This window comes from Charadrius vociferus, unplaced genomic scaffold (genome assembly GCF_000708025.1).
Source record: "Charadrius vociferus isolate BGI_N301 unplaced genomic scaffold, ASM70802v2 scaffold7, whole genome shotgun sequence".
Taxonomy (NCBI): domain Eukaryota; kingdom Metazoa; phylum Chordata; class Aves; order Charadriiformes; family Charadriidae; genus Charadrius; species Charadrius vociferus.
Window position 1 is genome coordinate 1,316,019 of NW_009649308.1, and position 22,947 is coordinate 1,338,965.

Sequence of the window (22,947 nt, forward strand, 5' to 3'; positions counted from 1 at the left end):
GACAATGGGAAAGAGGTATCACTTAAACTTAGTTTTAGAACTTCTGTGTCCTGGAGACACTCTTATAAATACGTACGATGCTGACTATTTTTTTTTTTTTTTGTCTTCCTGTGAAAGTTGTAGCTTTCAAAAGCAAGTACAGTACTCAGGAAAGTGAAATTCAGCTTTCATGAAACTTGGGTGCATTTGGCCCTACAATACATTTCATTCTTTTCAGACTCTTCTAGTCTGAATCAGAGTTCTAACACAAAGGCAGCACTGCTTATGTTTTCACAGCAGTATTTTAGCAATGCCTACACACACGTAGTCTGCGAAAGTTGTAGCTTTCAAAAGCAAGTACAGTACTCAGGAAAGTGAAATTCAGCTTTCATGAAACTTGGGTGCATTTGGCCCTACAATACATTTCATTCTTTTCAGACTCTTCTAGTCTGAATCAGAGTTCTAACACAAAGGCAGCACTGCTTATGTTTTCACAGCAGTATTTTAGCAATGCCTACACACACGTAGTCTGCCTGTCTTCTCCCCTCTCTTTCACATGCATATATACTCTTTGCCACATCTTGCTGCTTCATGAAAAGATGAATTGCATTTATCTCTACCTAATTTCTTGATCTGTCAGACAGCAACAGAACCATCCAGAAACGTTCCCTGTAGTGTATCACTTGCTTATTTACATGTGCTGTAATATCACTGTCTTAATGTTACTGATAGCATGAATAACACAAAGCAGCTTTATGGTTTCTATTCCATCTGAAATATCAATGCAAAATGGCCTCAGCTCTAAGTCTAAATGACTGACTGCGTGGTTCTGGTTATTTAAATTAAAATTTTCAAGTGGAAGTAGCGAAGATTGTTGATGTATTATCCAGAATTCAGAGGAAATCAATACAAGCCTTAATGACATCCCCTCACTGCTCTTTAGCTTGCATTAGTCACATCTTTGGAGGGCACTGTGGCCATCAATCAAGCAAAAAAATTACTTTATTTTCATATTGTGATCTTAATGGCAGCTCTTGCATAATCTTTCCAAGCTAGTTCTTAAATTCTGCATGAAAAATACAAGAGGAAAAAGCTTCTGGAAGGATGATAAACTTTAAAGACTATACAACCAGTAATTCAGACACAAGATAAACTTTAGAAAGCCAATTTTTTTTCTTTCCAAGAGTAGAATGATATAGATATGTGACCATGCATGTTATGTGTTGAACCAGGACACCAGATGTAATGAGAAGAGCTATGCAATAGCAGCCATACAAGAGCAGACTGAGTAGACCTGCTGTCCAATCTCTGAGATCCCTGTGGGTTACCATATAAATAAAACACTTGCTCGGAGTAATAAATAGTTTTTTCAAAATCTAAACCTCTGATCCAATTCATGGTTTACTAATGACCCTTCATAAACTCTTCTATACAGAGTAAACTCTCATTTCAGATTAGTTCATAAGACACTAATGTATCCATCCTAACAAAGTTTGGTTCACTTATTTGCCCAGGCTCCCGCAATATGTTTGTAGGACAGCTGAGGACTGAGCTCATAGCCCCCAGAACATTGGAAATGATTAAAAGAGGAATAGAGAAGAAGCAGGACAACACTGTTTCACCACTGTATAAATGTGTAATTTATACACTGAATTTTAAGTAACTTGCTACCAATGAAATTATTAGCAACAGGTTTAAAACAAATGAAATGCAGAGCTGTTTTACACAGTGTAAATTAAGTTAGAGGCTACAATTTTAACTGGTTAGAAGAAGATTAGACAAATTTATGGATACCAGGTCCATGAGTGATCATTAATCACAATACTGCCTTTACTTCATGATGACCTCAAGGCACTGCTTTCTCAGGATGGACACTATGCTTGAAGAAGGATCATATTATATTTATCCTTATTTCTTATGCTCTTTTCTTAAGCATGGGTTAGCTATTGTCAGAGAGAAAATAAAAGGAGGAGGCTGGTTTATCTGTGAAACTTACAGCCTTTGGTCCATTTTCTTCTCCATCTATATCTTTAGCTATGATGAAAGATATGTTAAGAGAGTAAAACCTTTGTATTTGAGAGGGCAAGATTTGTTTTCCCAATTTAAAAGAGATTGCCTTTGTTTTCTGTGGCCGACTTCCATGTAGATACACAGAAACTAAAGCTGTGTTAAGAAAACAAGCAAGATTCTGATGTGTGTTGCTATTTCCACACACTCCTCCCTACACCCAAGTGTTTTATTCAAGAAGCTCAGTATCACAAGCAGCTGAGTGGCAGCTGCTCTTAATAGAGCTATGCAGGGGCTACATAAATCGATGGCTAATAAATGACTTCACGTGTATCCAGGTTACTAAGAGAAGCTCAAAGTCATTGCTGTACCTAGCAGGCTCTGCCCTGCAGAGAAATCCCTGCAGTGGTTTTGCTTGCATCTTACTGTCTGTGTTTGTAAGCACGGTGTCATGCTTCCTAACATTTAAATATCATGCCGCTTTATGGTGTCTCACATAGGAACACTTATCTTCTCTATGTGAAGGCTGGACTAGAAGTATCTACCAAAACCTTGTTTCTTTTCTGAAAAGGAGAGGAACCTGTGCCAGGGAACCAGGTAGGAGACGAAATTTTTGGAGCACCAGTATCTGGCACATGAGCTCCTGAACTGCACCCTGAATTGGGCAGCATTTTCCTTAGACTAGCGAGATGAAAAAACAAGTAGGCCATAACCAATGAGGGGATCTGACCCTCACTTCAGGTTCTTTCCAAAACATTTTTTGGGGCAGAGTGAGTCTCTATTATGAGAACCTGAGCTGTCCAGCAAAACTTGGCAACAAATAATAACTTTCTTCTGAAGATTTGTAAGAAAACAACTCTTAAAATAACAGCTTTTCTGATCTGTACCTGTTCATGTGAGCTGATCATAGGCTTACATTTTCACAGAGCAAAGCAGGTGAAATAGTGTGTCTCATATATTTGCTAGGAATAAAGTTTTTCAGAAAGTTAAATGAGGGATTAGGTTTAGGTAGTAGATACTTAGTGATTTAAATATATCATGAAACCAAGACAATGGAATTCAGCTATTGTGATGTACAAAAGTATTTCAGTCTCATGTCTGTCAAACAAAAGAGTTAATGACCTGTCCTAAGTGACTTTTTCAAATGTGGAACAGAGAGGAAAGTGCTATTGCTTTTAAATGCGCTCTCCGCCATTCCACCATGTCCCAGACAAACCTAGCAAAGGTGATAGTTTCTTCAAGAGGTACTTAACTGATTAATGTGGGTCTTGCTGATTGTACTTTGTGCCTGCAAGGTGGTAGTAGCACTGCAAAGTTTAAGAAGATCCAAACTGAAATTAGACTGTAAATTCCACTTTGAGGATGGATTTCTTTCTGTGCAGCTTCTGTGTAGTCCTTAGTATAGTGGTTTTCCAAATATTGATATTTATCTTGGATGATTATGTAAGATAAATAAGCATGAATAATAAAAGCCAAAGCTGTGTCTCCCATTATACTTCTCAGTCCCTAACAGTGGGAAAAAGATTGTAAACTGCGTACTCTAGAAAATGAGTCTGACCCTCAGAAATTGAGTCACGTCTTAAACATAATGTGAAGAGAAGTGGCAAAATGAAAGTTGAAGAAATGCCTTCTGAACAGCACCTGAAATACAAATAATAATCAGGAATTAATTTGTTAATAATCTGTTCTGCAGTTTAACACAGCCCTGTTTACCTAACTGTGCAGAAAATGGATCCGTTAATAAATTAGCTCAGCATAATTTAATAGTATTGCATCTGCTGTACACTTGGTTTCCTTGATTAAAAAAAAAAACTAAAAAACCAACCCCAAAAGAACAAAAAAGAAACCACAACCCAAAACCCAACAAAGCAGTGACTTTTGCAGGACTAGATATGCTCTCAGCATTGCATTATGGCAGTGTGATACAAATATACCCTGGAATCAGAGAGGAATGACCTTAATCACATTCTTTCTTTAAATACGTTTGGTTTGACCATAAGTAGTAAGCTAAGGTTAGTGCCATAATAACAAAGTTGTATTTAATTTGTTTGCTCTCCAACCAGAAAGTCCCAAATAAACACTATGTATTTAGGATTATATCCCTCTTTCGTTAAAGTAAACAAGTTAGTCTTTTTCCTCCCTGAAGGAATGGTGTATGCCAGGGTGTTACTCCAGGGTCACATTAGAGATCTTGTCTTTGATCCTGGGGGACTGATTACCTAAATTTAACTGCACAAAATGTTCAGTTTCTAACAGTTATGCATTACAGTCACATTCCAAACTCCTGATTTAATTGGATAATTGTTCCTTCCTATTTACCAGTGCAAGTCTATTCTGCAACTGCAATGATATTTTTCATGGCTGTTTTAATGAAGGAAGAAGAAAGCTATAGCCGAGAAGTATTTTTCCCTGTGAGATTTCTGCTGCTTTCTGGTCTGTCTTTGGTATTTAATTTAGCCATCCTGTTTTACTGTCAAAGCTGTTATGAGTCTGCTGGGTAGTGTCTTTCTGTCATGTATGGTCAAAAAATATAATGGTAATAGGAGAAAACCTCTCTGGTAATCAGTTTCCCAGATCAGATAATAATCTGTGTTAAGTATCCCCAACCTTCCCTGCACCTTTACTGTACTGGTACTACGTGCTTTTGCCTGTCATAGACAACTCGTGCTGAACTCATGAATTGCAATAATCTGTTCATTTGTACCAGGGTAGTTGCCTGTCAGCATTTAGCGCACCTAGCAGAAATTATCTGGGGTCTTTTTGTGGTGTCTGAAGACTATTTTATGCTGTGTTCTGTTCTCTTGTTGCTGCTGCAAAACAAATAATGGTATTAATATCTGTTTTATCCAGCATAATGACAACTCCATTCGACTCAGTTTATTATTCCCCATATTGCTCTGAAGGATCTATATAACTCATTTTCTCTTCAACTTTATTCCAGCACAGACTTTTAATATGGTGTAAGAAAGGAAGGTTTACCCACGTTATCCAGAGAGACAGATGTAATTCTTAGGTTCCAAAGAAATGTTGATGTAGCTATAATGATTAATGGCAACACATTTGCAGTTCCTATATGCTCCAGTGACCTTCAGCCATGCCTGAACCTGTTCTGGGGGTTTTCTTGTTTGTATGTGAAATGATTTGGGTCTTGAGGGCAGTTTTAGAGATGTTTTTAACTTTCGATATAAAATACTATCATCTTACTTCTCCATTTATAAAGCATGTTAAAAATGCTTCTGTTTCATATGTGTGTTTAAATTCAACACATGAAAAAAAATAATCACAGTATAAAAGCTGCGCCATTGCTGTCATTACAAAGGGGATGGCTGCCACAGCCACACTCTGTATCCTCTTTTGAAAATTTGGTTTATTTTCCCTGTAGGCTTTAGTAGACCATTCCGTAGTTAGGGATTGTATCTCTAATTATGAAAGAGCTGCAACTCTGCTATTTAGAAGGTTTTTCCTTTTTTTTGACATTCTTTATCCTCTTGTTTCGCCTGCAATGATTTGGAAAGACAGTTGTTTCTGTCATGATTTCGTAAACACATGATTTAGGGTAGCAAGTAACACACTGTCACAAAGTTCATGAGTTATGTAGTGCAAACTGTGTGCCTGAATTGACTTTAAAAGCATAAAGCAGTTCAATTATAATCACTTATCCACATTTTTCATGACTGAGAGTTGTATCCCATGTACGTGCTTTGTAGGTTCTTTTCCTCTTTAGGTTATTTGAAATACTTGATGTAAAAAGGCATTAACTTGACCTACCGCATATGTTGGTTTTGAGTATCTAAGCACATGTGGAATTTGAGTATTTCTCTCACTTAATTCTGTATTCAGAATTCAAGCATTCTGTAGCTTGTCACAAATAGTTCGAGGAATCCAATTTCATGTCATCATAGCTTCAGATACAATGCCACTTCTCTGCTTTCTTTTGCCACTTGTTGTAGTTACAGTCTTTATTCCTGAGTGTTGCAAACTAAAAGGCAAGTTTATTGCTTAGTAGCAGTCAAACGTGTATACACAATAAAATCGTCCATATTTCATTCCCTTCCCCCTCTACCCCTCACATGCAGGCAAAAGTTTATCTTTTCAGCGTTGAGAGATAAATAGAATCACAGTGAAAAGCTCTGAGTTCAAAGGGTCTATTAAGTGAGCAGTCAATAAAACTGAAAAATTGGGGGAGGCTTGGAGAATATACACTGCCTAATATAGTTTCTTAAATGGCGAGGCAAATCTCCCAAGGATTATAATAGAACCAAAAGAGGGGGTGAAAGAGAGAGATTCCCTCACAAGGCAGCTCAGAGCAGTGTCTAACTGAAAGATGATGACAGCAGCGATGACAAAAATCTTCATGGATTTTTGTTCCAGTGATTTGGCCTGTATGATTTCATCTTTACATACTCTTCTGGTTTCCTAGGAGGCCTGACAGCTGGTACGCTTGAAACTGTCTGTTGTTCTGACAAGCTGGGTCCCTTGAACACATTACTATGGAGGTTGCTTTCATTTATCTTGGAGAAGTCATGATCTAGTTGATACTTTTTTCCTCCATGTCTATTACATCTATGATCACTATGTTTTCTCATCCTTGGGATGACGTTTCAAGAAGATAAGTATTTCACAAGAATCTGAGAAATACGTTAGTCATTTTTCTCATTTGCATGGTGGTCTATAATTTGAAAGTGGAAGCTTTCCAAGCTAAGTGCTTCCATAAGGTTCCATGAACTAGGTAGATTTTTTTTCCCAACCAAATTTAAATCTATTAATTAGAAAGCATCTGGAAGCTACCTCATGAAAATTCTGTTGACAGAAAGCTGAGTGAGACTTTTCCGTGTTTGGCTTTGTAAAGCAGAGATGACAAAGGATCCGTTTGTGCTTAGCCTGCACACCACATTTCAGAATTAAGCAAATAATAATGGGAAGCCAAACTGAATTGATTATCATTTAGTGTCCTTAGTCTGATGTGATATTTTCATGTTTATTTTACTACCATTTGATTCATAAATCAAATTTTACAGTGTTCTTCCAGAAACTCTCGCACACCTCAGTCAGTTTCAGTCAGAATGATGACCCCAAGCAGCTGGGGAAAAGCTTGGGGCCAGGGGGATATAGCTGTGCACTGCAGAGAGCGTTTGGTGCTGATTGCCGCCTCGGGGTTTCTAGTCTTAATGTCATACCATTGAAGTGAAGCACTTCTGGTAGAGAGCTTTTAGTGAACCCCGGTTAGTATTTCTGGCAGTCTGTGCTGGCTGCTGTGGGTAATACTTCTTGCTCCTTTGCATGCCATTAAAAAAGTGGCCTCTTCATGACTCACACTAGGGGAAAAAACCCAAAACAATTCAGAAAATAGGTTCAGCCAGTTTATTAATATCTCTGCATGCTGGAGGCTGAAAGACCACTCCGCCCTGTTCATTGCACCCAGCTCTACAGCACAAGCCTATTTGGCCTGAGTTTTCTGCTTTGACCTGATAGATAGCGATGTACAAACATATTACAAATGAAAAATGATACACTCTCCTTTTAAGCATCATTGGGTATATCAGTATGTGAAATACCTAGGGACTCAGGTAATTAAACTCAGTTTCCTGTCTCCAGAAGTAGAGTTAACCAAGTGGGGGCCGAACTAGCAAGCGAGCTTCTTAAGTGACCTTAATTTGAACTCTAAATGCATGGCAGGTTCAGAACATTTCAAGATAAGCTAGTCGACCAAGACCGTTCCTCTTCAGTGCGAGTGAATAGTCTGCAGACATTAAAAGTATATCACGCAGTCCACGACTAATTCAGAAAGTCAGGTCAAGTTGGAAACAATTCTACTTGTGGTTCAGACCGAAGATAAGTATTTTATACAGCTCTAATTGAAATACCAGGCTTTCAGAAGTCAGTCATCAGGAGAACTAATACCATGAATCAAGAACAGGTCAGGATTCTCTCATGGGCTTAAATCCTCTTTGAGCTTTTACCATGAGTGAGTTTTGTGAGTTCAGCTTCACATCAGGGAGTTCTGCTCTGGCTCAGAAGAATGCCTGTTCCTGTAAGTTACAGGACCAATTCAGGGGGCAAAACAAAGTCTCATGTAGACTCCCTCAGCTCCAAAAGGAGTGTGAGTTTGACCATCGGTTTCTGAGTGAGGTGGTTCAGACTCTGTGCAGCGTGCTGGTCTGACCATTTAGTTGTCAGATTCTGACAGGTGTTCTACGTAATACATGCGATATCCCCCATGAACCTATCATGTAAAAAATACAAATAGTTGCACTGTGGTTGCTTCCAGATTTACAGCTTTCTCTGAAGGCTAGCAAATTCAGTGAGACTTTTTCTATTGACCTCAACTGACTTTTAATTATAATGCAGAAATTGTCACATAAGAAGGCATGCACTGCTCTGCCTATGAGTCCAGGTGGTGATTCTATTCCATTCACCTAGCTCAGTCATTCTAGAAGAACAGAATTTTCTCCTGGATTCTGTAACCTTCTTTCTCCTTTCCCATAGAGCTTTTCTGGGGTGACAAGTAGTTAAAACGTAAGTCACCTTTACTATCAAAGAATGAAGCGTCTTTTCATAGTTACCTGGGCCGTGTATTACCATAAGAAGTATGAGTCCAGGTATTTGACATTCACACAAAAGAAAGCACATTGGCTTGCCTAGGGTTGGATCGAGTGTTACCTCATTAGCATTAAACAGCTATAATGGGAGAAAGATGAAAATAACTAGAGAAACATGAGGAACAACAAAGATGAAAAGCAAGATGTGAGAATGGGACAAAAACACTGTTCCTTATTTGTAGGGTGAACTTAAAAGGTACCCTTCTCAACCCGCCTGGCTTATAATGTATTCAGAAATGGAAATTAATCAGCAGTTGTTTATATCTGTGCAAATCTGGCTCAGAGATCTGATACGATAGTTAGCAACTGGCAGACTTTGAGGCTAAGCTGCAGCTCTTCCATAGAGATTCCTTTGCCCACTAATTCTACTCCATAGCCTCAGTGTCTGAGCTGTTTCCCTTGTTCTTTTTTCCCCTTGACTTTGATGTATGAACATATTCTTCACTCTTGCTGCTCAAAGTCTAAAGATATTATTCCTTTATATTTGGATCTGTTAAAAATTTTTTGCACTTGATGTGCTTTTCTGTATTACAAAATGTGCCTCATATTGATCATTTCTGAATTTTCCTGTTCTAAGATTAAAAAATGAAAGATTAAAAGGCAAAATCATCCAATCAAAGCTCAGTTCAGTCTAGTAGATGTGTTTCATTGCAATGGCTTGTCAGCCAGTTTGTGTCTGTCTTTAACTTGATTCAGCTTCTGTTTGGTCCTGTTATGAACCAGAAACTTGCTTGATGTTGATAGACCAGTTGATGTGATGCCATTATCTCAAACATCCTCACAGCTATTCTAAAATACGCAGGTTCTTTTATCATTTTCAGGGTTTTGTAGATGGAAATGAGTTATGATATTTCTCCCAGATTGGAGAAAATCTAAATGGTGTGAAAGCTGAAGGATTGATTATTGTTCTCACATTCACTTACATCAATACGGTCTCAGAGTTGTTTCAAGAAAGGCATTTGTCTTTTCAGGTCAGATTAGTTTTTTAAGTTCTTAATTTTAAAGAGTCAGTGCAAACAAATCTCCTACTGATTTCTCATGGATATTAATTCGCAGAATGGTGGCAGAGAGATTAATCCAGTGGGATCGCTTAGAAATTTCATCTGGAGTTGCTGCCATTTTGCTTTGACTTCTTCATGATCTCAGTCATATTCTGATATATAGTCTCGCTCTGATAAGAGGAAAATCAAGGTATATAAATCAAGGGGGCACTGGTCAGCTGCTGTGTGATTGGAATGTTACCAAGCAAAAGATGTGGGCTCTGAAACAAGCCATGTATGGCACGGTATTTTCTTTATGAAGTCTGATCCAACTATCATTAAGAACACTAGTAATCCTTCCAGCGACATTAAGAAGATTTGAGTCAGAACTCAAAAGAATAATCTTCATAATTTCTCTGGATTTGAGCACATTATTTGTATGACAACTGCAAAATTTAAATTGCTATTTTACACGGGTACACGTGTTATTTTAGGTCAAGCTTGTTGTATATTCCACTATAGTTAAAAATAACTCGGTTCCTTCATTTTAGTGAACAAGAGGGGTCTACTTAAAGAGGTAAACAATTAATAGAAAATATTTGTTGTCATTGCTATATTGAATGTTTTAGTAAATGACATTCTTGGCAGAAATTCTTAAACCCTCTCCACTTTCATAACTATTGATCTGTTTTTAAAGCATGGAAATTCTGCTGTGATGATGTTATGCACACAAAAACTTGTGTCATGATCTCTAAGCTATTACTTCTTTTTACTCAGCTTTTATAAAAGTCATTTAGAATATCTTAACTTTTCAGATGTTCATAATTTTGCCTTAGACAACACTGAGTGATTTAAACACATTTTAATATTGTAAAGAAACAATAATTAGGAAAAATATTTAACAGAGAAATGTAGTTGTACAGTATTACATGTGACTTCTGCTCATTTCCTTGAACTCATTTACTGCCATTCTAACAGGTTTTTTTCTCAGCCATGTTTCACATATTGCGATTATCCTTTTAATAAAAGAATATTACTGATTCCCATGCATGTTTAATATGTATAGCTGAACCGATTAAAAGGATACTATAAATTCTTGCAAATCACCCTGAGTTATTTTGAAGTGATGGGAAAGAGGGTAGGAAATCTGTGGCATAATGTGCAAGGGAGAAATGTATTTGTGGGGATTGAATGCTCTTTTCCGGTACCCAGTGTTATATCATCTATCCAAGCTATACATGACAGTTCAGACTTGTTACTGTTCATGAAGTTGTATCTAGATTTACTGTTTGCCAGTATGCAGTATTTGTTGCTGTTTTTCCTTGTGGTAGCTGTTGTGCAGTACATGTTGTTGAATAACTCCCTGACCTAGAAATCATCCAGATGATGCTTGGTGCAGTTTGATGACAGAGATTGAGAAAAGTGTGATATGGGAGAACTCAGGGCGCAAAAGATCAAGCTGTTATAGGTTGAGTGTTGTTGATATCTTACAAGTGATTGGATGCATTGCAGTCTGGAAGCCCTGGGTGTGACTTTCACAGACGCCTTCTGATTTTGGGCTGTGCAAAGCTTGTATGAAGTCTTTAGTCTGGAGTTGAGATATCCAAGACACTAAAAGGCTTTAGACATCTTTTATTCATTTTCAAGGAACAGATATAAATTGTGTTAACTTCTTGGCATATTTAAATTTAGATGTCTGGGTCATATCTGTTCTTAGAGTAGTATATTCTAGAAGTTTTATATACCTAGATGGTACTAGACATTAGAGTAAAGGTAAAACATCCTTGAGTTTGTAAAGAAGATGATTAGGGACCAGGTTGTAAATCTGATCTTAGAGACATGGAAGGTTTCTAGGAATAGTGTTAAGACAACCATAATTTTTTCCCACTTGTTCTATTTGATTTTTATTTTTTTTTAATATAAGAAAGGTTTTTCCCCCACCTTCTTCTAAAAATCCAAGTAAGGGATTAGGATGATAAAGAGCTGACAGGAAAATGTTGATGCCTCCTTAAACAGTAGACATTCTGCTACCTTTGTGGCTGTAAGGATTGTGTGAAGGAAACACTAGAATTTTTCTTCAAGACAACATGATTCATGGATCCTTGACAGCCTCTCATGTTTTGCAGCAACTGAATATTCTCTCTTAGTAAAGAGGGAAGCTGGGCTGAAAAGAATTCTTGTGTTGCGTCTTTGCCACCTTCATTCAGAGGAATAATGTGGTTACATTAGGAATACATACTGAGCTTCCAGATGTGTGAAAGGCGATGAGATCACTGTTTTGAATTTCAGAGGATATCTGGAATATTAACGAGACAAAGATTTTATGCTCAGTATATCAAGTTTGGATTCACTGCTCAAGCTGTTATAGTAAATAGCGTGTTTATTTAGCTGGAGGACACATACCAGTCATAGTTTGCTTGCCCAGTGTCATGTTCTATCCCAAGGACACAAGCTTTGCATCCACAGAACAGGCCTTAGTGAAAGATTTATTTTCCTCTTTGACAGTTCTATCTCATTTCTCTCTTTCCTTCATTCAACAACATTTGCCTCCTTAAATGTCTTGTCTTGGAGACCATGAACCTGCATCAGTTGAGTCAGCCAGTCATCTTCTGAAGTGTTAAAAAGTCCATTAAAAGAAGAGCATTGGTCATTTCTGAGTACATTCCTTCATACCAAATAAGAATTGTTTAAACAGGGAAGATGGATTGGTTTTGATATTTGAACCGCCTCATGGGGTTTTTTTTAACTGTCAGGTCACTTTTCTCTCTTGGATCACTGCATATTTATAACATCTAAATATAAAGCAAAAAAATTTCTTCCAAACATATGTGTATGTCTGTATTTGTGTGTATACAGTAGTTTATGCTGTTGTCACATAAACAGACTATTCAGCGATAATATTATGCAGTTGAATGATAATTGCAATGCCAAGAATTAGGGGTTATTTAAAAGGTGAACGAGTAATGGTGAAATGGCTTAGAAGAGCATCTTAAATTCATAATGGTCATTCACATAAATAACACTTTACCATTTCCCATCTGTCAACCTCTGTGAAGATTTGTGGTACCCTTTGATCAGATGACTTGTCCTTGAAGTACAGTTAGCATTCTAGTGTGAAATATCAACTGTTCTGCTGACAGAATGAGTTCAGTCAGCAAGCATCAAACACTCTGTATGGCACTCATCATGGGAACCAAGAATAAAATAATTTCAGCCCTTGGGCAGAGCAACCTGCACTAAGAAGTGTTGTATTAGGATTATGAAAGCCTTAATATTTAAAAATGAATTCATTCTGGTGGCACCAATATTATTAGTTAATTTGTTTTATCAAGCAAAGCAATGAACTGTGGTTACCTGATAATCTTACCAAAGTAGTCCCCTCATTGTTTAAGAAGCCTTTTTATTCCTTCCACCCCCCACCCCCCCCCTTATTTTTTTTTATTCAAGTAATTTTTGCCAGTAATTCCTGACATTAGTTCTAAATGTGTTGTTCTCCCCAAGTTTGCATGTTTATATAGTTAGGTCTGTGCTATAAAGGGAAGAGCTGACTAATAATGCTGATTGGTAGTGTGGCAAACAATTTGAAATGAAAGAAAATTAACATAACAGTTATATCTCTCCTAATAGTATATATAAGTTAGGTGATATCTGTTCAGGTTTTAGAGTCCAGATTTTTGAGGACCTGATAGTTGAAGGAAATGAATATCTATTCCCCATTCATCAGTTGGAGAATATCTCTATAGCAGCTATCCAGTCCTACGATGTAAGTATAAACTTGGTTTAATTTATTGACTTCAGGCTGAACAGTTGTCATCTTGATGTGTGTAGGCCCCAGCTATGCTGTGGGGCAGCTGAACTCTGCAAATTACCTCATAGCTTTCATGCTTTCATCATCCAAAGGTTCCTTCTGGCTCAAATCCCTGAGCTGCCTTTGTGTAAAAATAAAGGCGTGTGCACAGTGTACTCCTGATTTTTGCTGCCCACACAGAAACAAAAGCAGCTCCAGCAGACATTTGGAGCCAGGAAATGCTTCCACTACCTACAGCGTAGCCTTATCCTTAAAGTTAGTTCAGTCACCTTACTTCTTCTAAAATAGATTTTGGACTGATGACAATTAAAGCTGACTTAAGAACTGACCTTGAAGAAGCCTATGCTGCTGCTTGTATGGAACAGGGAATACTTAGAACACAAAGAATTTGAGTATTTGAATACAAAGTAAGGATGATTTGCGTTTTAAGTAGAGAATCAGTTACTCCCATAATGGAATCTGAAGACTTTGATATATACCTCTCCTACAACCATTTAAAAATTGAGATTTCTTGACTAAATAGAATGCTTTGTATGAATGCAGATCACGTGTCAAAGCATAAACACTTCAGCGGGAGCTATGCTGCATTTGAGACTGAATAAAGGCTACTGTGGATTACTGAAGATTTTATTCTTCCCTCACTGTTCAATCAAACACAAAATGAAAAACAATTCTCTTGATATAATAGTGCTGAAATCATTATTCTGTTACATGCAATGAACTTTTATTCTATTAGCTCCAGTTTTTCTTTCGCACGATGAAAAAGTAAAAATTGCGTAATGACTTTATGAATAAACTCTTACAAATTAAAAGCATAACAAATGCATGTACAGCAAAATATACAAATCAGTTTATTCATTCGATGGACCTTTACTTGTTATGCTCATACAGATACAGACAGTGCAAAGTCTAAATGTCGGAGGATGCACTTCTTTTCTATCAAGTATCAAATGGACTTGGATATTATGAATATGTTAAAATCTCCAACTTCGAGTTCAGCTAATGAATAAATCTTGGACGAGCTGTATGAATTTTGCCACCAGCAAACAGATCCCATTCCATGTCTGGGTGATGTTGAGCAGAAAGTTTTTTCAATAAAGTAATCAACTTTTATGATAGGTTCATAAATTTATGTTAAGAAAATAAAATAAATAATCTATTGATTTTATGCATTATAAGTGTAGTCATCTACATTTTTTGTTTCATTTTCAGAAAATGGAAAAAGCATTTATGAGCTCACTTAGTAAGGAACTGCTACACTGTTTCCACTGAGACTTAAGATGATTTTTAAAAATGACAGGTATATCTGTGACATTTGTCAGATATCTGGAGCCCATCCAATTGTCCTCATAATTCCTAGATGGCATGAGACATTCTGCTGATAATGATTTTCAGTTTTTTCCTCCTCCTTCCATGATAGCAAGTGAAGTGAGGAACACGACAGAGACCTGACAGTTTCCCCCCAAAATTCATTGCCTGCTGTCCTAGTGGGCTCTCCCCCAGAAAGTCTCTAAAGGGGGAAAGGGATGCACTAACCAGCATGAATATGCTTACGCCCCGGTGATGCTAATCACAATTATCATCATGTCTTTGAAAGGATGGTTACAGGGCTGAAAGAATGTGCCAATCCCCATTGAGGTACAGTAGCTGCAAAATTAACAATGGATAAAAATTATTTTCTTAAATCATAACATGCTCATTATACATGTTATTCATCATAGTGAGATGGACTTAAATAACAATTTATTGTTGAAATAATTTTCTGTGAAGGCAAGATATAATTTTGACCACTCTTTTACATGAAAATCTCTTTCTTTAGTGATCACTGCTAGTCGAGTTGCTGAAACTTCAGTTCCTCAGAGTCTGAAACAATTCAGATTTGGGGAAACTTTCAGGAATCAGGCAAGGCTTCTGTTTTATAGGAACCTTCCACGTGATTAAAGGACAACAGAAGGTTGCTTTTCCTCTTGTAAGAGGCTAATTGCACTCTAGTAATGCCGATTATTTTAATACGGTTAATATTTAATAAGTGTTTAGTGTTGTAGGTATCTAGAGCCTGGACTATGTGTCCTTTTAGCTAGGTTTCATATATGTAAGCCAGTCTTCTTACTACAACAATTAAAATAATATATAGGTCTGATTCTGCATTCATTTGGGCAAAGCTCGCATTGACTTAGTGGTATAGGTTCAGACTCTGTGTATGGTTGTGTATGTAAGATGAATACCTGTATAGTTTTTCAGACAAAAGCTACATTAAATTTTCCTGGTGTGACTTAAGCTTACAAAAGGATGAAAATTCTCAGTGTTAAGCTTCTAAGACTTTTCTTCAAAAGGGTGACTTGAAGTTAAGTTCAAGTGGTTCCCTGTTGTGTCTTGATCCTGCTTGTGAATGTCTGTGTTTTTGTTGGTGCAGACAAAAGTTAAATTGAAGTCCTTTTAAAAGTTGGGAGGGAGAAAAGAATCCCTGAACTCTTCTAGGGATGTGAAAGTAGAAAGGTCCACACTGGCTGAGGTTTTCAAAATCATAAAATTTCCTTTGTATATCAGTCTCAAAGCGGTAGATGGAGCTGAACAATGGCAATTCTGTCTTGAGGGTACAAGTTTATTAAGCATTATACTGTTGTCACTCCCCAAAGAACCAAACAAGATAATTGTCTGTATTGCCTACTCTAACACCTCAAAGAGCCTCCCTAGTGAAATGGCTATCATTTGGTCATTCTCCAGTATCTTATTACTTCACTAGGCCTAATAATTTACAAGAGCCAGCCTATGTTGCCTATGACTTTACAGATGGTTTACCATTAGTTTAAAACTGTGCCTTTTCTTTTCAAACACATTTGTCTTTTGGGGAGGGGGGGGCGGGGAGTAGGGATGGGATGGGACAAATATCCTATAAGGTAATGAGCCAAAGCTCTGTGACAGATTCTGCTATTCAGACTGGAAGACTGACAGATCAAGTCAAGTGAAAATGTAAGAATTTGTGTTGCATGGACTCGGTAGCTACCATTTTAGTGCGATGGAAGGATCAGGTTTCTCATTTGGTAACTTCGCATAAAACAAAACTGTTCTTATGTGTGCATGTGAAGTTTGCAATGGTTTGCCTGAAGGCCTCTGTCTAATCCTGGATAGCAGAACAAGTGGGTGATGCAGATAAATTGCAGGACTCTTCCTCTCAGGGCTTGAATAACAGTTCAGCCATTGGTAAGTACTGAGGTAACAGTAGTTTCTTGCTAGGGTCATCCTATAAATATTTATACTTTCATAATTAGTTCAGAGGAAGTTGCTGTGGAGCCAATCAGTAGAAATTGATAAAGGGAAGGATTTTTAATGCATTTTAATGCTGTTTAAGTGAAGATCTTCCACCCCTACCACGGTTAGGGAACAGAATTTCTTTCTAAATCAGACAGAATTATATTGTATCAGTTTGAAATGGCTGTGTCTCTAAGACTGCATTAGGAGCTCAGTGTTGCATCTAGCCTAAAAAGTGATCCTATACATTGAGGGTATATTAGAATAGAATAGGAAACAATGTAATGTTTTAGATATCACACAGATCACACTCATCCTCACATTCAAACTCATCCTCACATTCAAACATAATTAGAATTTAATTTTATTTTTACTTCCCATTTTCCTTTTGAAAACATATCCTGTGAGCTTACAATTAACCAAATGAAATGTGCTTTGACAACCCATGAGTCAAACTAAAGGGATGTTTATTATATTGCACATGAAAAACCGTTCTTAATAGATTTTTCATCAAGAGTACCAAAGTGACAACTGTGACTCAACCTTAAAAGCAGAAGTAGGGAGAATACAGGGAAAAAACAACTAATGATAAGTGCAAAATGCTCTTTCATGCTGCTGGAAATAACTTTTCCACTTGCTCTTTTTTAAAATAGCTCATCTGTTGGAAAGAACAATTTGAGTATTCAACCTTCAACCTTCTTTTCACGTAGAAGCAATCCATTGATTGGATTAATTTAATTTAATTTAGAGCCATTAATTGTTTAAGGGTCAGTCTCATTTTATGATCTAGAATATTATTTTCACATTCTAAAATAGATTGTCATTGACTTCTTTATCAAGAGGAATTTATTTTAGTGTCAATTCATCTGGTTGACTTAAATTGCCTATGGTGGATTGACATTTGGCTCCCCAAATTCTTTTACTTGTCTGATGACATTATTTCCTAACTTGTACTTGGGAAAAATTGGAGAATAGATTCTGATATCTTAGAAATGCTTTGCAGTCCCAGTATGCTCCAGCTGTTGTATCGAAATTACAGACAGTTGCAAGTGAGCTTGACTAAGGCTTGCAAACTGCAAAACGTGACTAATCAGGCACCCTTTATTTTGTTTGCTTCTTCAACAAAACCAGAGAAATAAAACTTTGTTGTACAGCAGCTTAGTGAATATGACATTAAAATCACTGTTTATATGCAAAGATAAGCATAGTGAAGTTTCTATTATTTCCAGTAAAGCAATGAAGAGCCTAGATTTAGCTCCATTGCATCAGTAACCTGAACTATTGTTAGATTTGTTTCTTTATGCATAATAACTGTACAGGTATCTTTCTAACTAGCCTGGAGAACAGCTGCTGTGATGATACTTTGACCTATATAAATACAGCTAAAACAAACTAAAGAAGATCATACCATGTCTCAGTTTATCGCTTACTGCCATCAATTGTTGTACGATAAAGTAGTAGTAAGTAAAATTTCTGGAGATGAAAATATCATAACCTAGAAGATTTCATTAGCCAATACTTTTCAAATATCAGGATAATGCATCAGTTTTGATGGATATTTTTTATTATTCCTTTTATGAAAACTAACTTTCCTTGAAATATACAATGAATTTAATTTAATGTGTTTGAATAGAAATACAGTTTTCTGAGGCTCTGTCGCTAAAGCTTTCATACTCCACAAGTTTCACCTTAAAAATCCTGAGGTTTTAGACATATTAATTGAAATTCTTGAGAATGAAACAGCCTCGTTGAAAGCTTTAATAAAAAGATCACTAAGTTATCAGATAAATACTGTCACTATGTCCTTTTTATAGAAGTACTTTCAGTGAGACAAAGACCACTTGATGGCAAAATCTGAAAGTTCTGTGCAGAATCAGAAAAGAAGAAATAAATGTGGTTTGACTATTTTACCACCTTCTTGTGGCAGGTTGTTGTGTGAAGCTGAAGGGGCAGATCCTGCACATTCTTATGCAAGTAGTTTTCATTCATGGAAGAATTCCTTTTCGAGCCACTGGAGCTACTAATTTGAATGAAGGCTATTTTGTCTGTAATGTGAAAGGTTTTCCACGGCCGAAATATGTTTGGAAGCAGGACAGGTTGAGAAATATTTTTAGCTCATTACTATCTTGGGAGAGACGAAATTAAAGATTCTGATATGGTGACTTTGAGTCCAGGAATAATGGCATTAAGAGTGCCAGGCATAAAGTGTCATATTTGGACGCGCTCCTGAGAATGACAAAATTGAAAGTCAGAGCATGCACAGATAAAGCACATGGCCTGTGATTTGTCTACAGAGAACTAGATAAATGAAGTTTGTGAAATAGTTTTGTTAATTTATTAATAGATAAATAAAAGAATAAAAATACTTGATTAATTTTTTACCCTTCCATTTGCGTTACGGTGAATTTAATTGTATTGGCATCAGGAGTGAAAAGAAGATTGGTATATTTAAATATTACATGGCTAATGAGGCCGTCACAAATCTGTCATTGTCTGATAACCAGCCCAGAGAGATATTTAAGTAGGGGTCACAGCAGAAGTCATGGCCAGACCTCTGATCTGCTGATTGACAATCCTGTGGTAGAAAATAATTGCATTATGTAAGCATAGAATAAAGTATAAACACTGCTCAGTGTATTTATAATTATGTCTTTATCCTTAACATAAGAGTAGGAACAGAAATAATGTGTCCTGTCCCACAAAGCTTCTGACAAATATCTACAAAACCTGAAATTAAAAGTTTTAAGGAAATGTATGTGCTAGAGGAAGATGGACAGAAAAGAAGACAGAAAGGTAAAAAGAAAGAAATTGGTTTGTACAGATGCAAACTTTGCTGTAATAAGATTTTACACCATGATATATGGGACTATCTTTGGTTTGTATCTGTGTGGACAGCTGCAGAAACTGAGTTCTGCTGGCTCTTTTCTAAGCAGCCTGGATGAAAGGCATCTACAGTCTCAGCCCCCTACGTTGCTGTGCTTGAAGTAATAGCTTCATAATAAGTATTCTGAAATATAGGGCTCATGCCTGAGCTCTATAGAGCTATTCCCAATCTATGCAAATAGTATACTGTGGACTGTAAACAGTATCCCCTTAAGTAGAATTTGAGACTGTGAATTTCATAATATAAGTATGTCTATTTAAATCCCTCATTATTGTTTACTTTGTGCATGTATCATTTATTTTCCCTTTTTTAATTCCTCAGAGCTTGCGTAAGACAGTACATGTTTATTCAGTTACCACATAGGTGAATCTAACATAGAAAGTGCTTTGTAACCCACAACAGTGTTCAGTTTCTTCAAAATGTTTTCAGATAAGACATGCTTAAGGAATGGTCATTCATTTTTAATCAAGAAGTAATTTTAAAAAAACATTCTGATTCTGATAAGTTGTACATATGAATTCTTACCTTTTGCCCTTTTAATGGTAAGATTCATGGCTTTAGATTCTTCTTTGTTAATGATCTCCCATTGTTGTAGCTGCCAATTTTGCTTCTTTACCCAAGCATGTAGCTCTGAGTGTTAGTGTTTTCTTGGGCTGTAATTTTTAGCTGTGGTTTACCAAATCCAAAATTCTACAACTTCGAAGACACTACATGACCAAATATTGGGTCATAATGTTTGGTCATGGGTGTAAGCAAAATGCAGGAAAGGAGGACTGGGACCCCTGGACAGGCTTTCTCCCAGAGCTGGTAGAGTTCACAGGTCTACTGGCTTCACTTGCATTCCTAAGGGAGGTTTGTATTCAAGTTGCATCCTGTAGCCTGGAAGCCAGAGCACTCCGTTCCTTGCCAAACTGAGACAATATTTTGAGATCCAGTTATGACGAAACTAAATAATCTCTCCTGATCTTGCTAAAGTGTGTCATTCTAAATCAGAAAAGATCAATTTGGCTATTTCCTATAATTGTAGTTTTTAGCTCTGATACTTTTCTTGGCCTCAGATAAAACAGAGGAAACATTTTCATTTAAAAAAAAAAAGCTTGAAAGTGGGCTGCCAATGTCTTTCTCTGCCTGACAAAATGAAGTGTCCTTGAAAGTATTTTCATTGGTGCTCTTCCTTCTTTCCTCTTTATGCATTTAAACAAGCTGACACCAAGGAGAGGAGGGAGACAGCATCTGTCATTTGCTTCAGTGGCCAGTCTGGCCCAAACCACAACAACACCTTACCAACTTCTGCTCTCAACAGGGATAGGAATGGCTCTCAGATTCCACATCTTCACTGCAAAAATGTTTGCAGCACCTTTTACCAGACATTAGGAGAAAAACCACAGCCCGTTATCAGCTTTTAATGAAACAGGAAAGTGAAGAGTGAGCGTGATTCAGAGATCATTAAGTCTTTTTACTGCACTCAGCTTGCACCAGATCCTTCTGGAGAAGATTTTGTGACAGAGGGCATTAGATGCTGGGACTTCGCTTCCCAATTCCCTCAGTCTTTCTGAGTAGCTATGAGCAAGTGATCACCATTTGCAGAGAAATGACATCTTGAAATTTTGTCTCTGGCTTCACTCATTACAAAACCATTCTCCTTGTGTCTCCCATTGACTTGACGCATCCACTGTTGTAATTTTGTAAGCTGCACAGTTTAGCGTATAAATAGAAAATATTTTTTCAATGTACCATTGTTCATTAATGAGCCAATTAATCATTAAACAGCTTTCCTCCCCTTAGTAAAATACGGGAGCATTGAGATATCTACCTCTGGCTTTGTTGCGAAGCTGCCCCAGATACCTTCATAACATTTTATTTACAACATACTTTACATCTGATAATGCAATAAGACATTACTACATTTTGCTTTATTAGTCCACTAATCTGGCAGTTCTCAAGCATGATTCACACAATTTCTTGGCAGTTGGATAGTAAGATAGGTATATCAGCACTGCTTCGTTTGCTTTTCTCAAATCTGCTGCAGTGCATATATTATGTACTATGGAGTATTACAGACAGCAGAACTCTCCAACTAGCTCAGGTTTCATGCCTCACGTAGCTGTTCATCCCACTGAATTTTTATTAAACTTTGGAGTTTTGCTGTAGGCTTCCCTGGGTTTAATTAGGTGTTTCACGATCTGTGTCATAAACAAGATTCCCAGAATATCCTGAGGGTAATGAAACGGCTCACACAGGAGGGCTCCCACTGAAAGTGGGTTGGTTCTGGTAGTCTGTTTCTAGGCCAGCAGCACACAAAAACATGATATTTTTCCAACTCTGTTAACAAGGGTCCTGACCTCTCCAACTATTTATTGCTCTAGGGAGGTATTACTGTCTGTTTCTAACCTAGTTAATTGAAGACAAAGAGGAATTGGGATGAAAACTTCAGGTGGCCAAGACACATGCATTAGAGCAAATTGGGGTTTGCTCCAATGAAATGCAAACCTGGTGATAATTTTTAATCTTTCTCCTCATGTTTCCTTGCATTCCTTACTGCCACCTCCTGAATTGCAGCAGGACTGGGATGGCAGTAGAAGGTGCCATCACGTCCTTGGTTTGCCGATGGTTCGCGGTGGGGGAGCAGCGGAGAGGGAGCTGGGTGCCAGGTGCCACAGGGCCTGCGGGCAGCCCGGCTCCCTCGGCGGGAGCTGCCGGGACCATGAGGAGGGGTGGCCCCCCAGGCAGGAGGGCAGGAGCCCGGGGTGCTGGGCCGTTGGCCGGTATGTGTGGACGCCTGTGCGGGGTGATGGAAGAGGGAGGTTTTGGCGGGAGCCCAGAAGAGCCTGTGAGGTTCCAGAAGCCGCCCCAAGCCCGGGCTGGGGCTGGCCTGAGTGGTGGGCAGGTGGCGGTGAGCGCCTGTCTTGAAACCTTGTGTTTATCTGGGATCACGCATTGCATCTGATGTATCTTATTGCAATCTGCTGGTTTATGTTCTGTTAAAACATAGCTTTAGCAGTACAGAGCATACAGGCGCTTTCGGCTTGCGGTTAGAAGAACTTTTTCTTTAAGGAGGCGGGTGGGGGTACTGGGTGCCTGGTGATCCTGTCATGAAGAGAGAGTCCCAAAATAAACATTCTTTCTTCCTTCTCTGTAATAATGATGATAATAGAGCTGCTTTCTTCTATGATTTTAGGTCTCTTATCTAAGAAATCTATTTGTGAAGTAGTCAGTCCGTTACCAGACAGAAATCTCTTTTGATCAATTTATTTTTTTATCAGAAGATAGTTATTCTGGGCCAGGCTGTCTATCTTTTAATTAGCAGAAAAAAACATCAAAGGTTTTGGACTCCATCCAGCATAGAATAAGGACATTCTAAAATCTCAGAGATTTTAGCAAGAAAACTGCCTCAGTCCGAAGGGAAATTCATGGCCAAATGAACGTGCTGACTGAGGAACA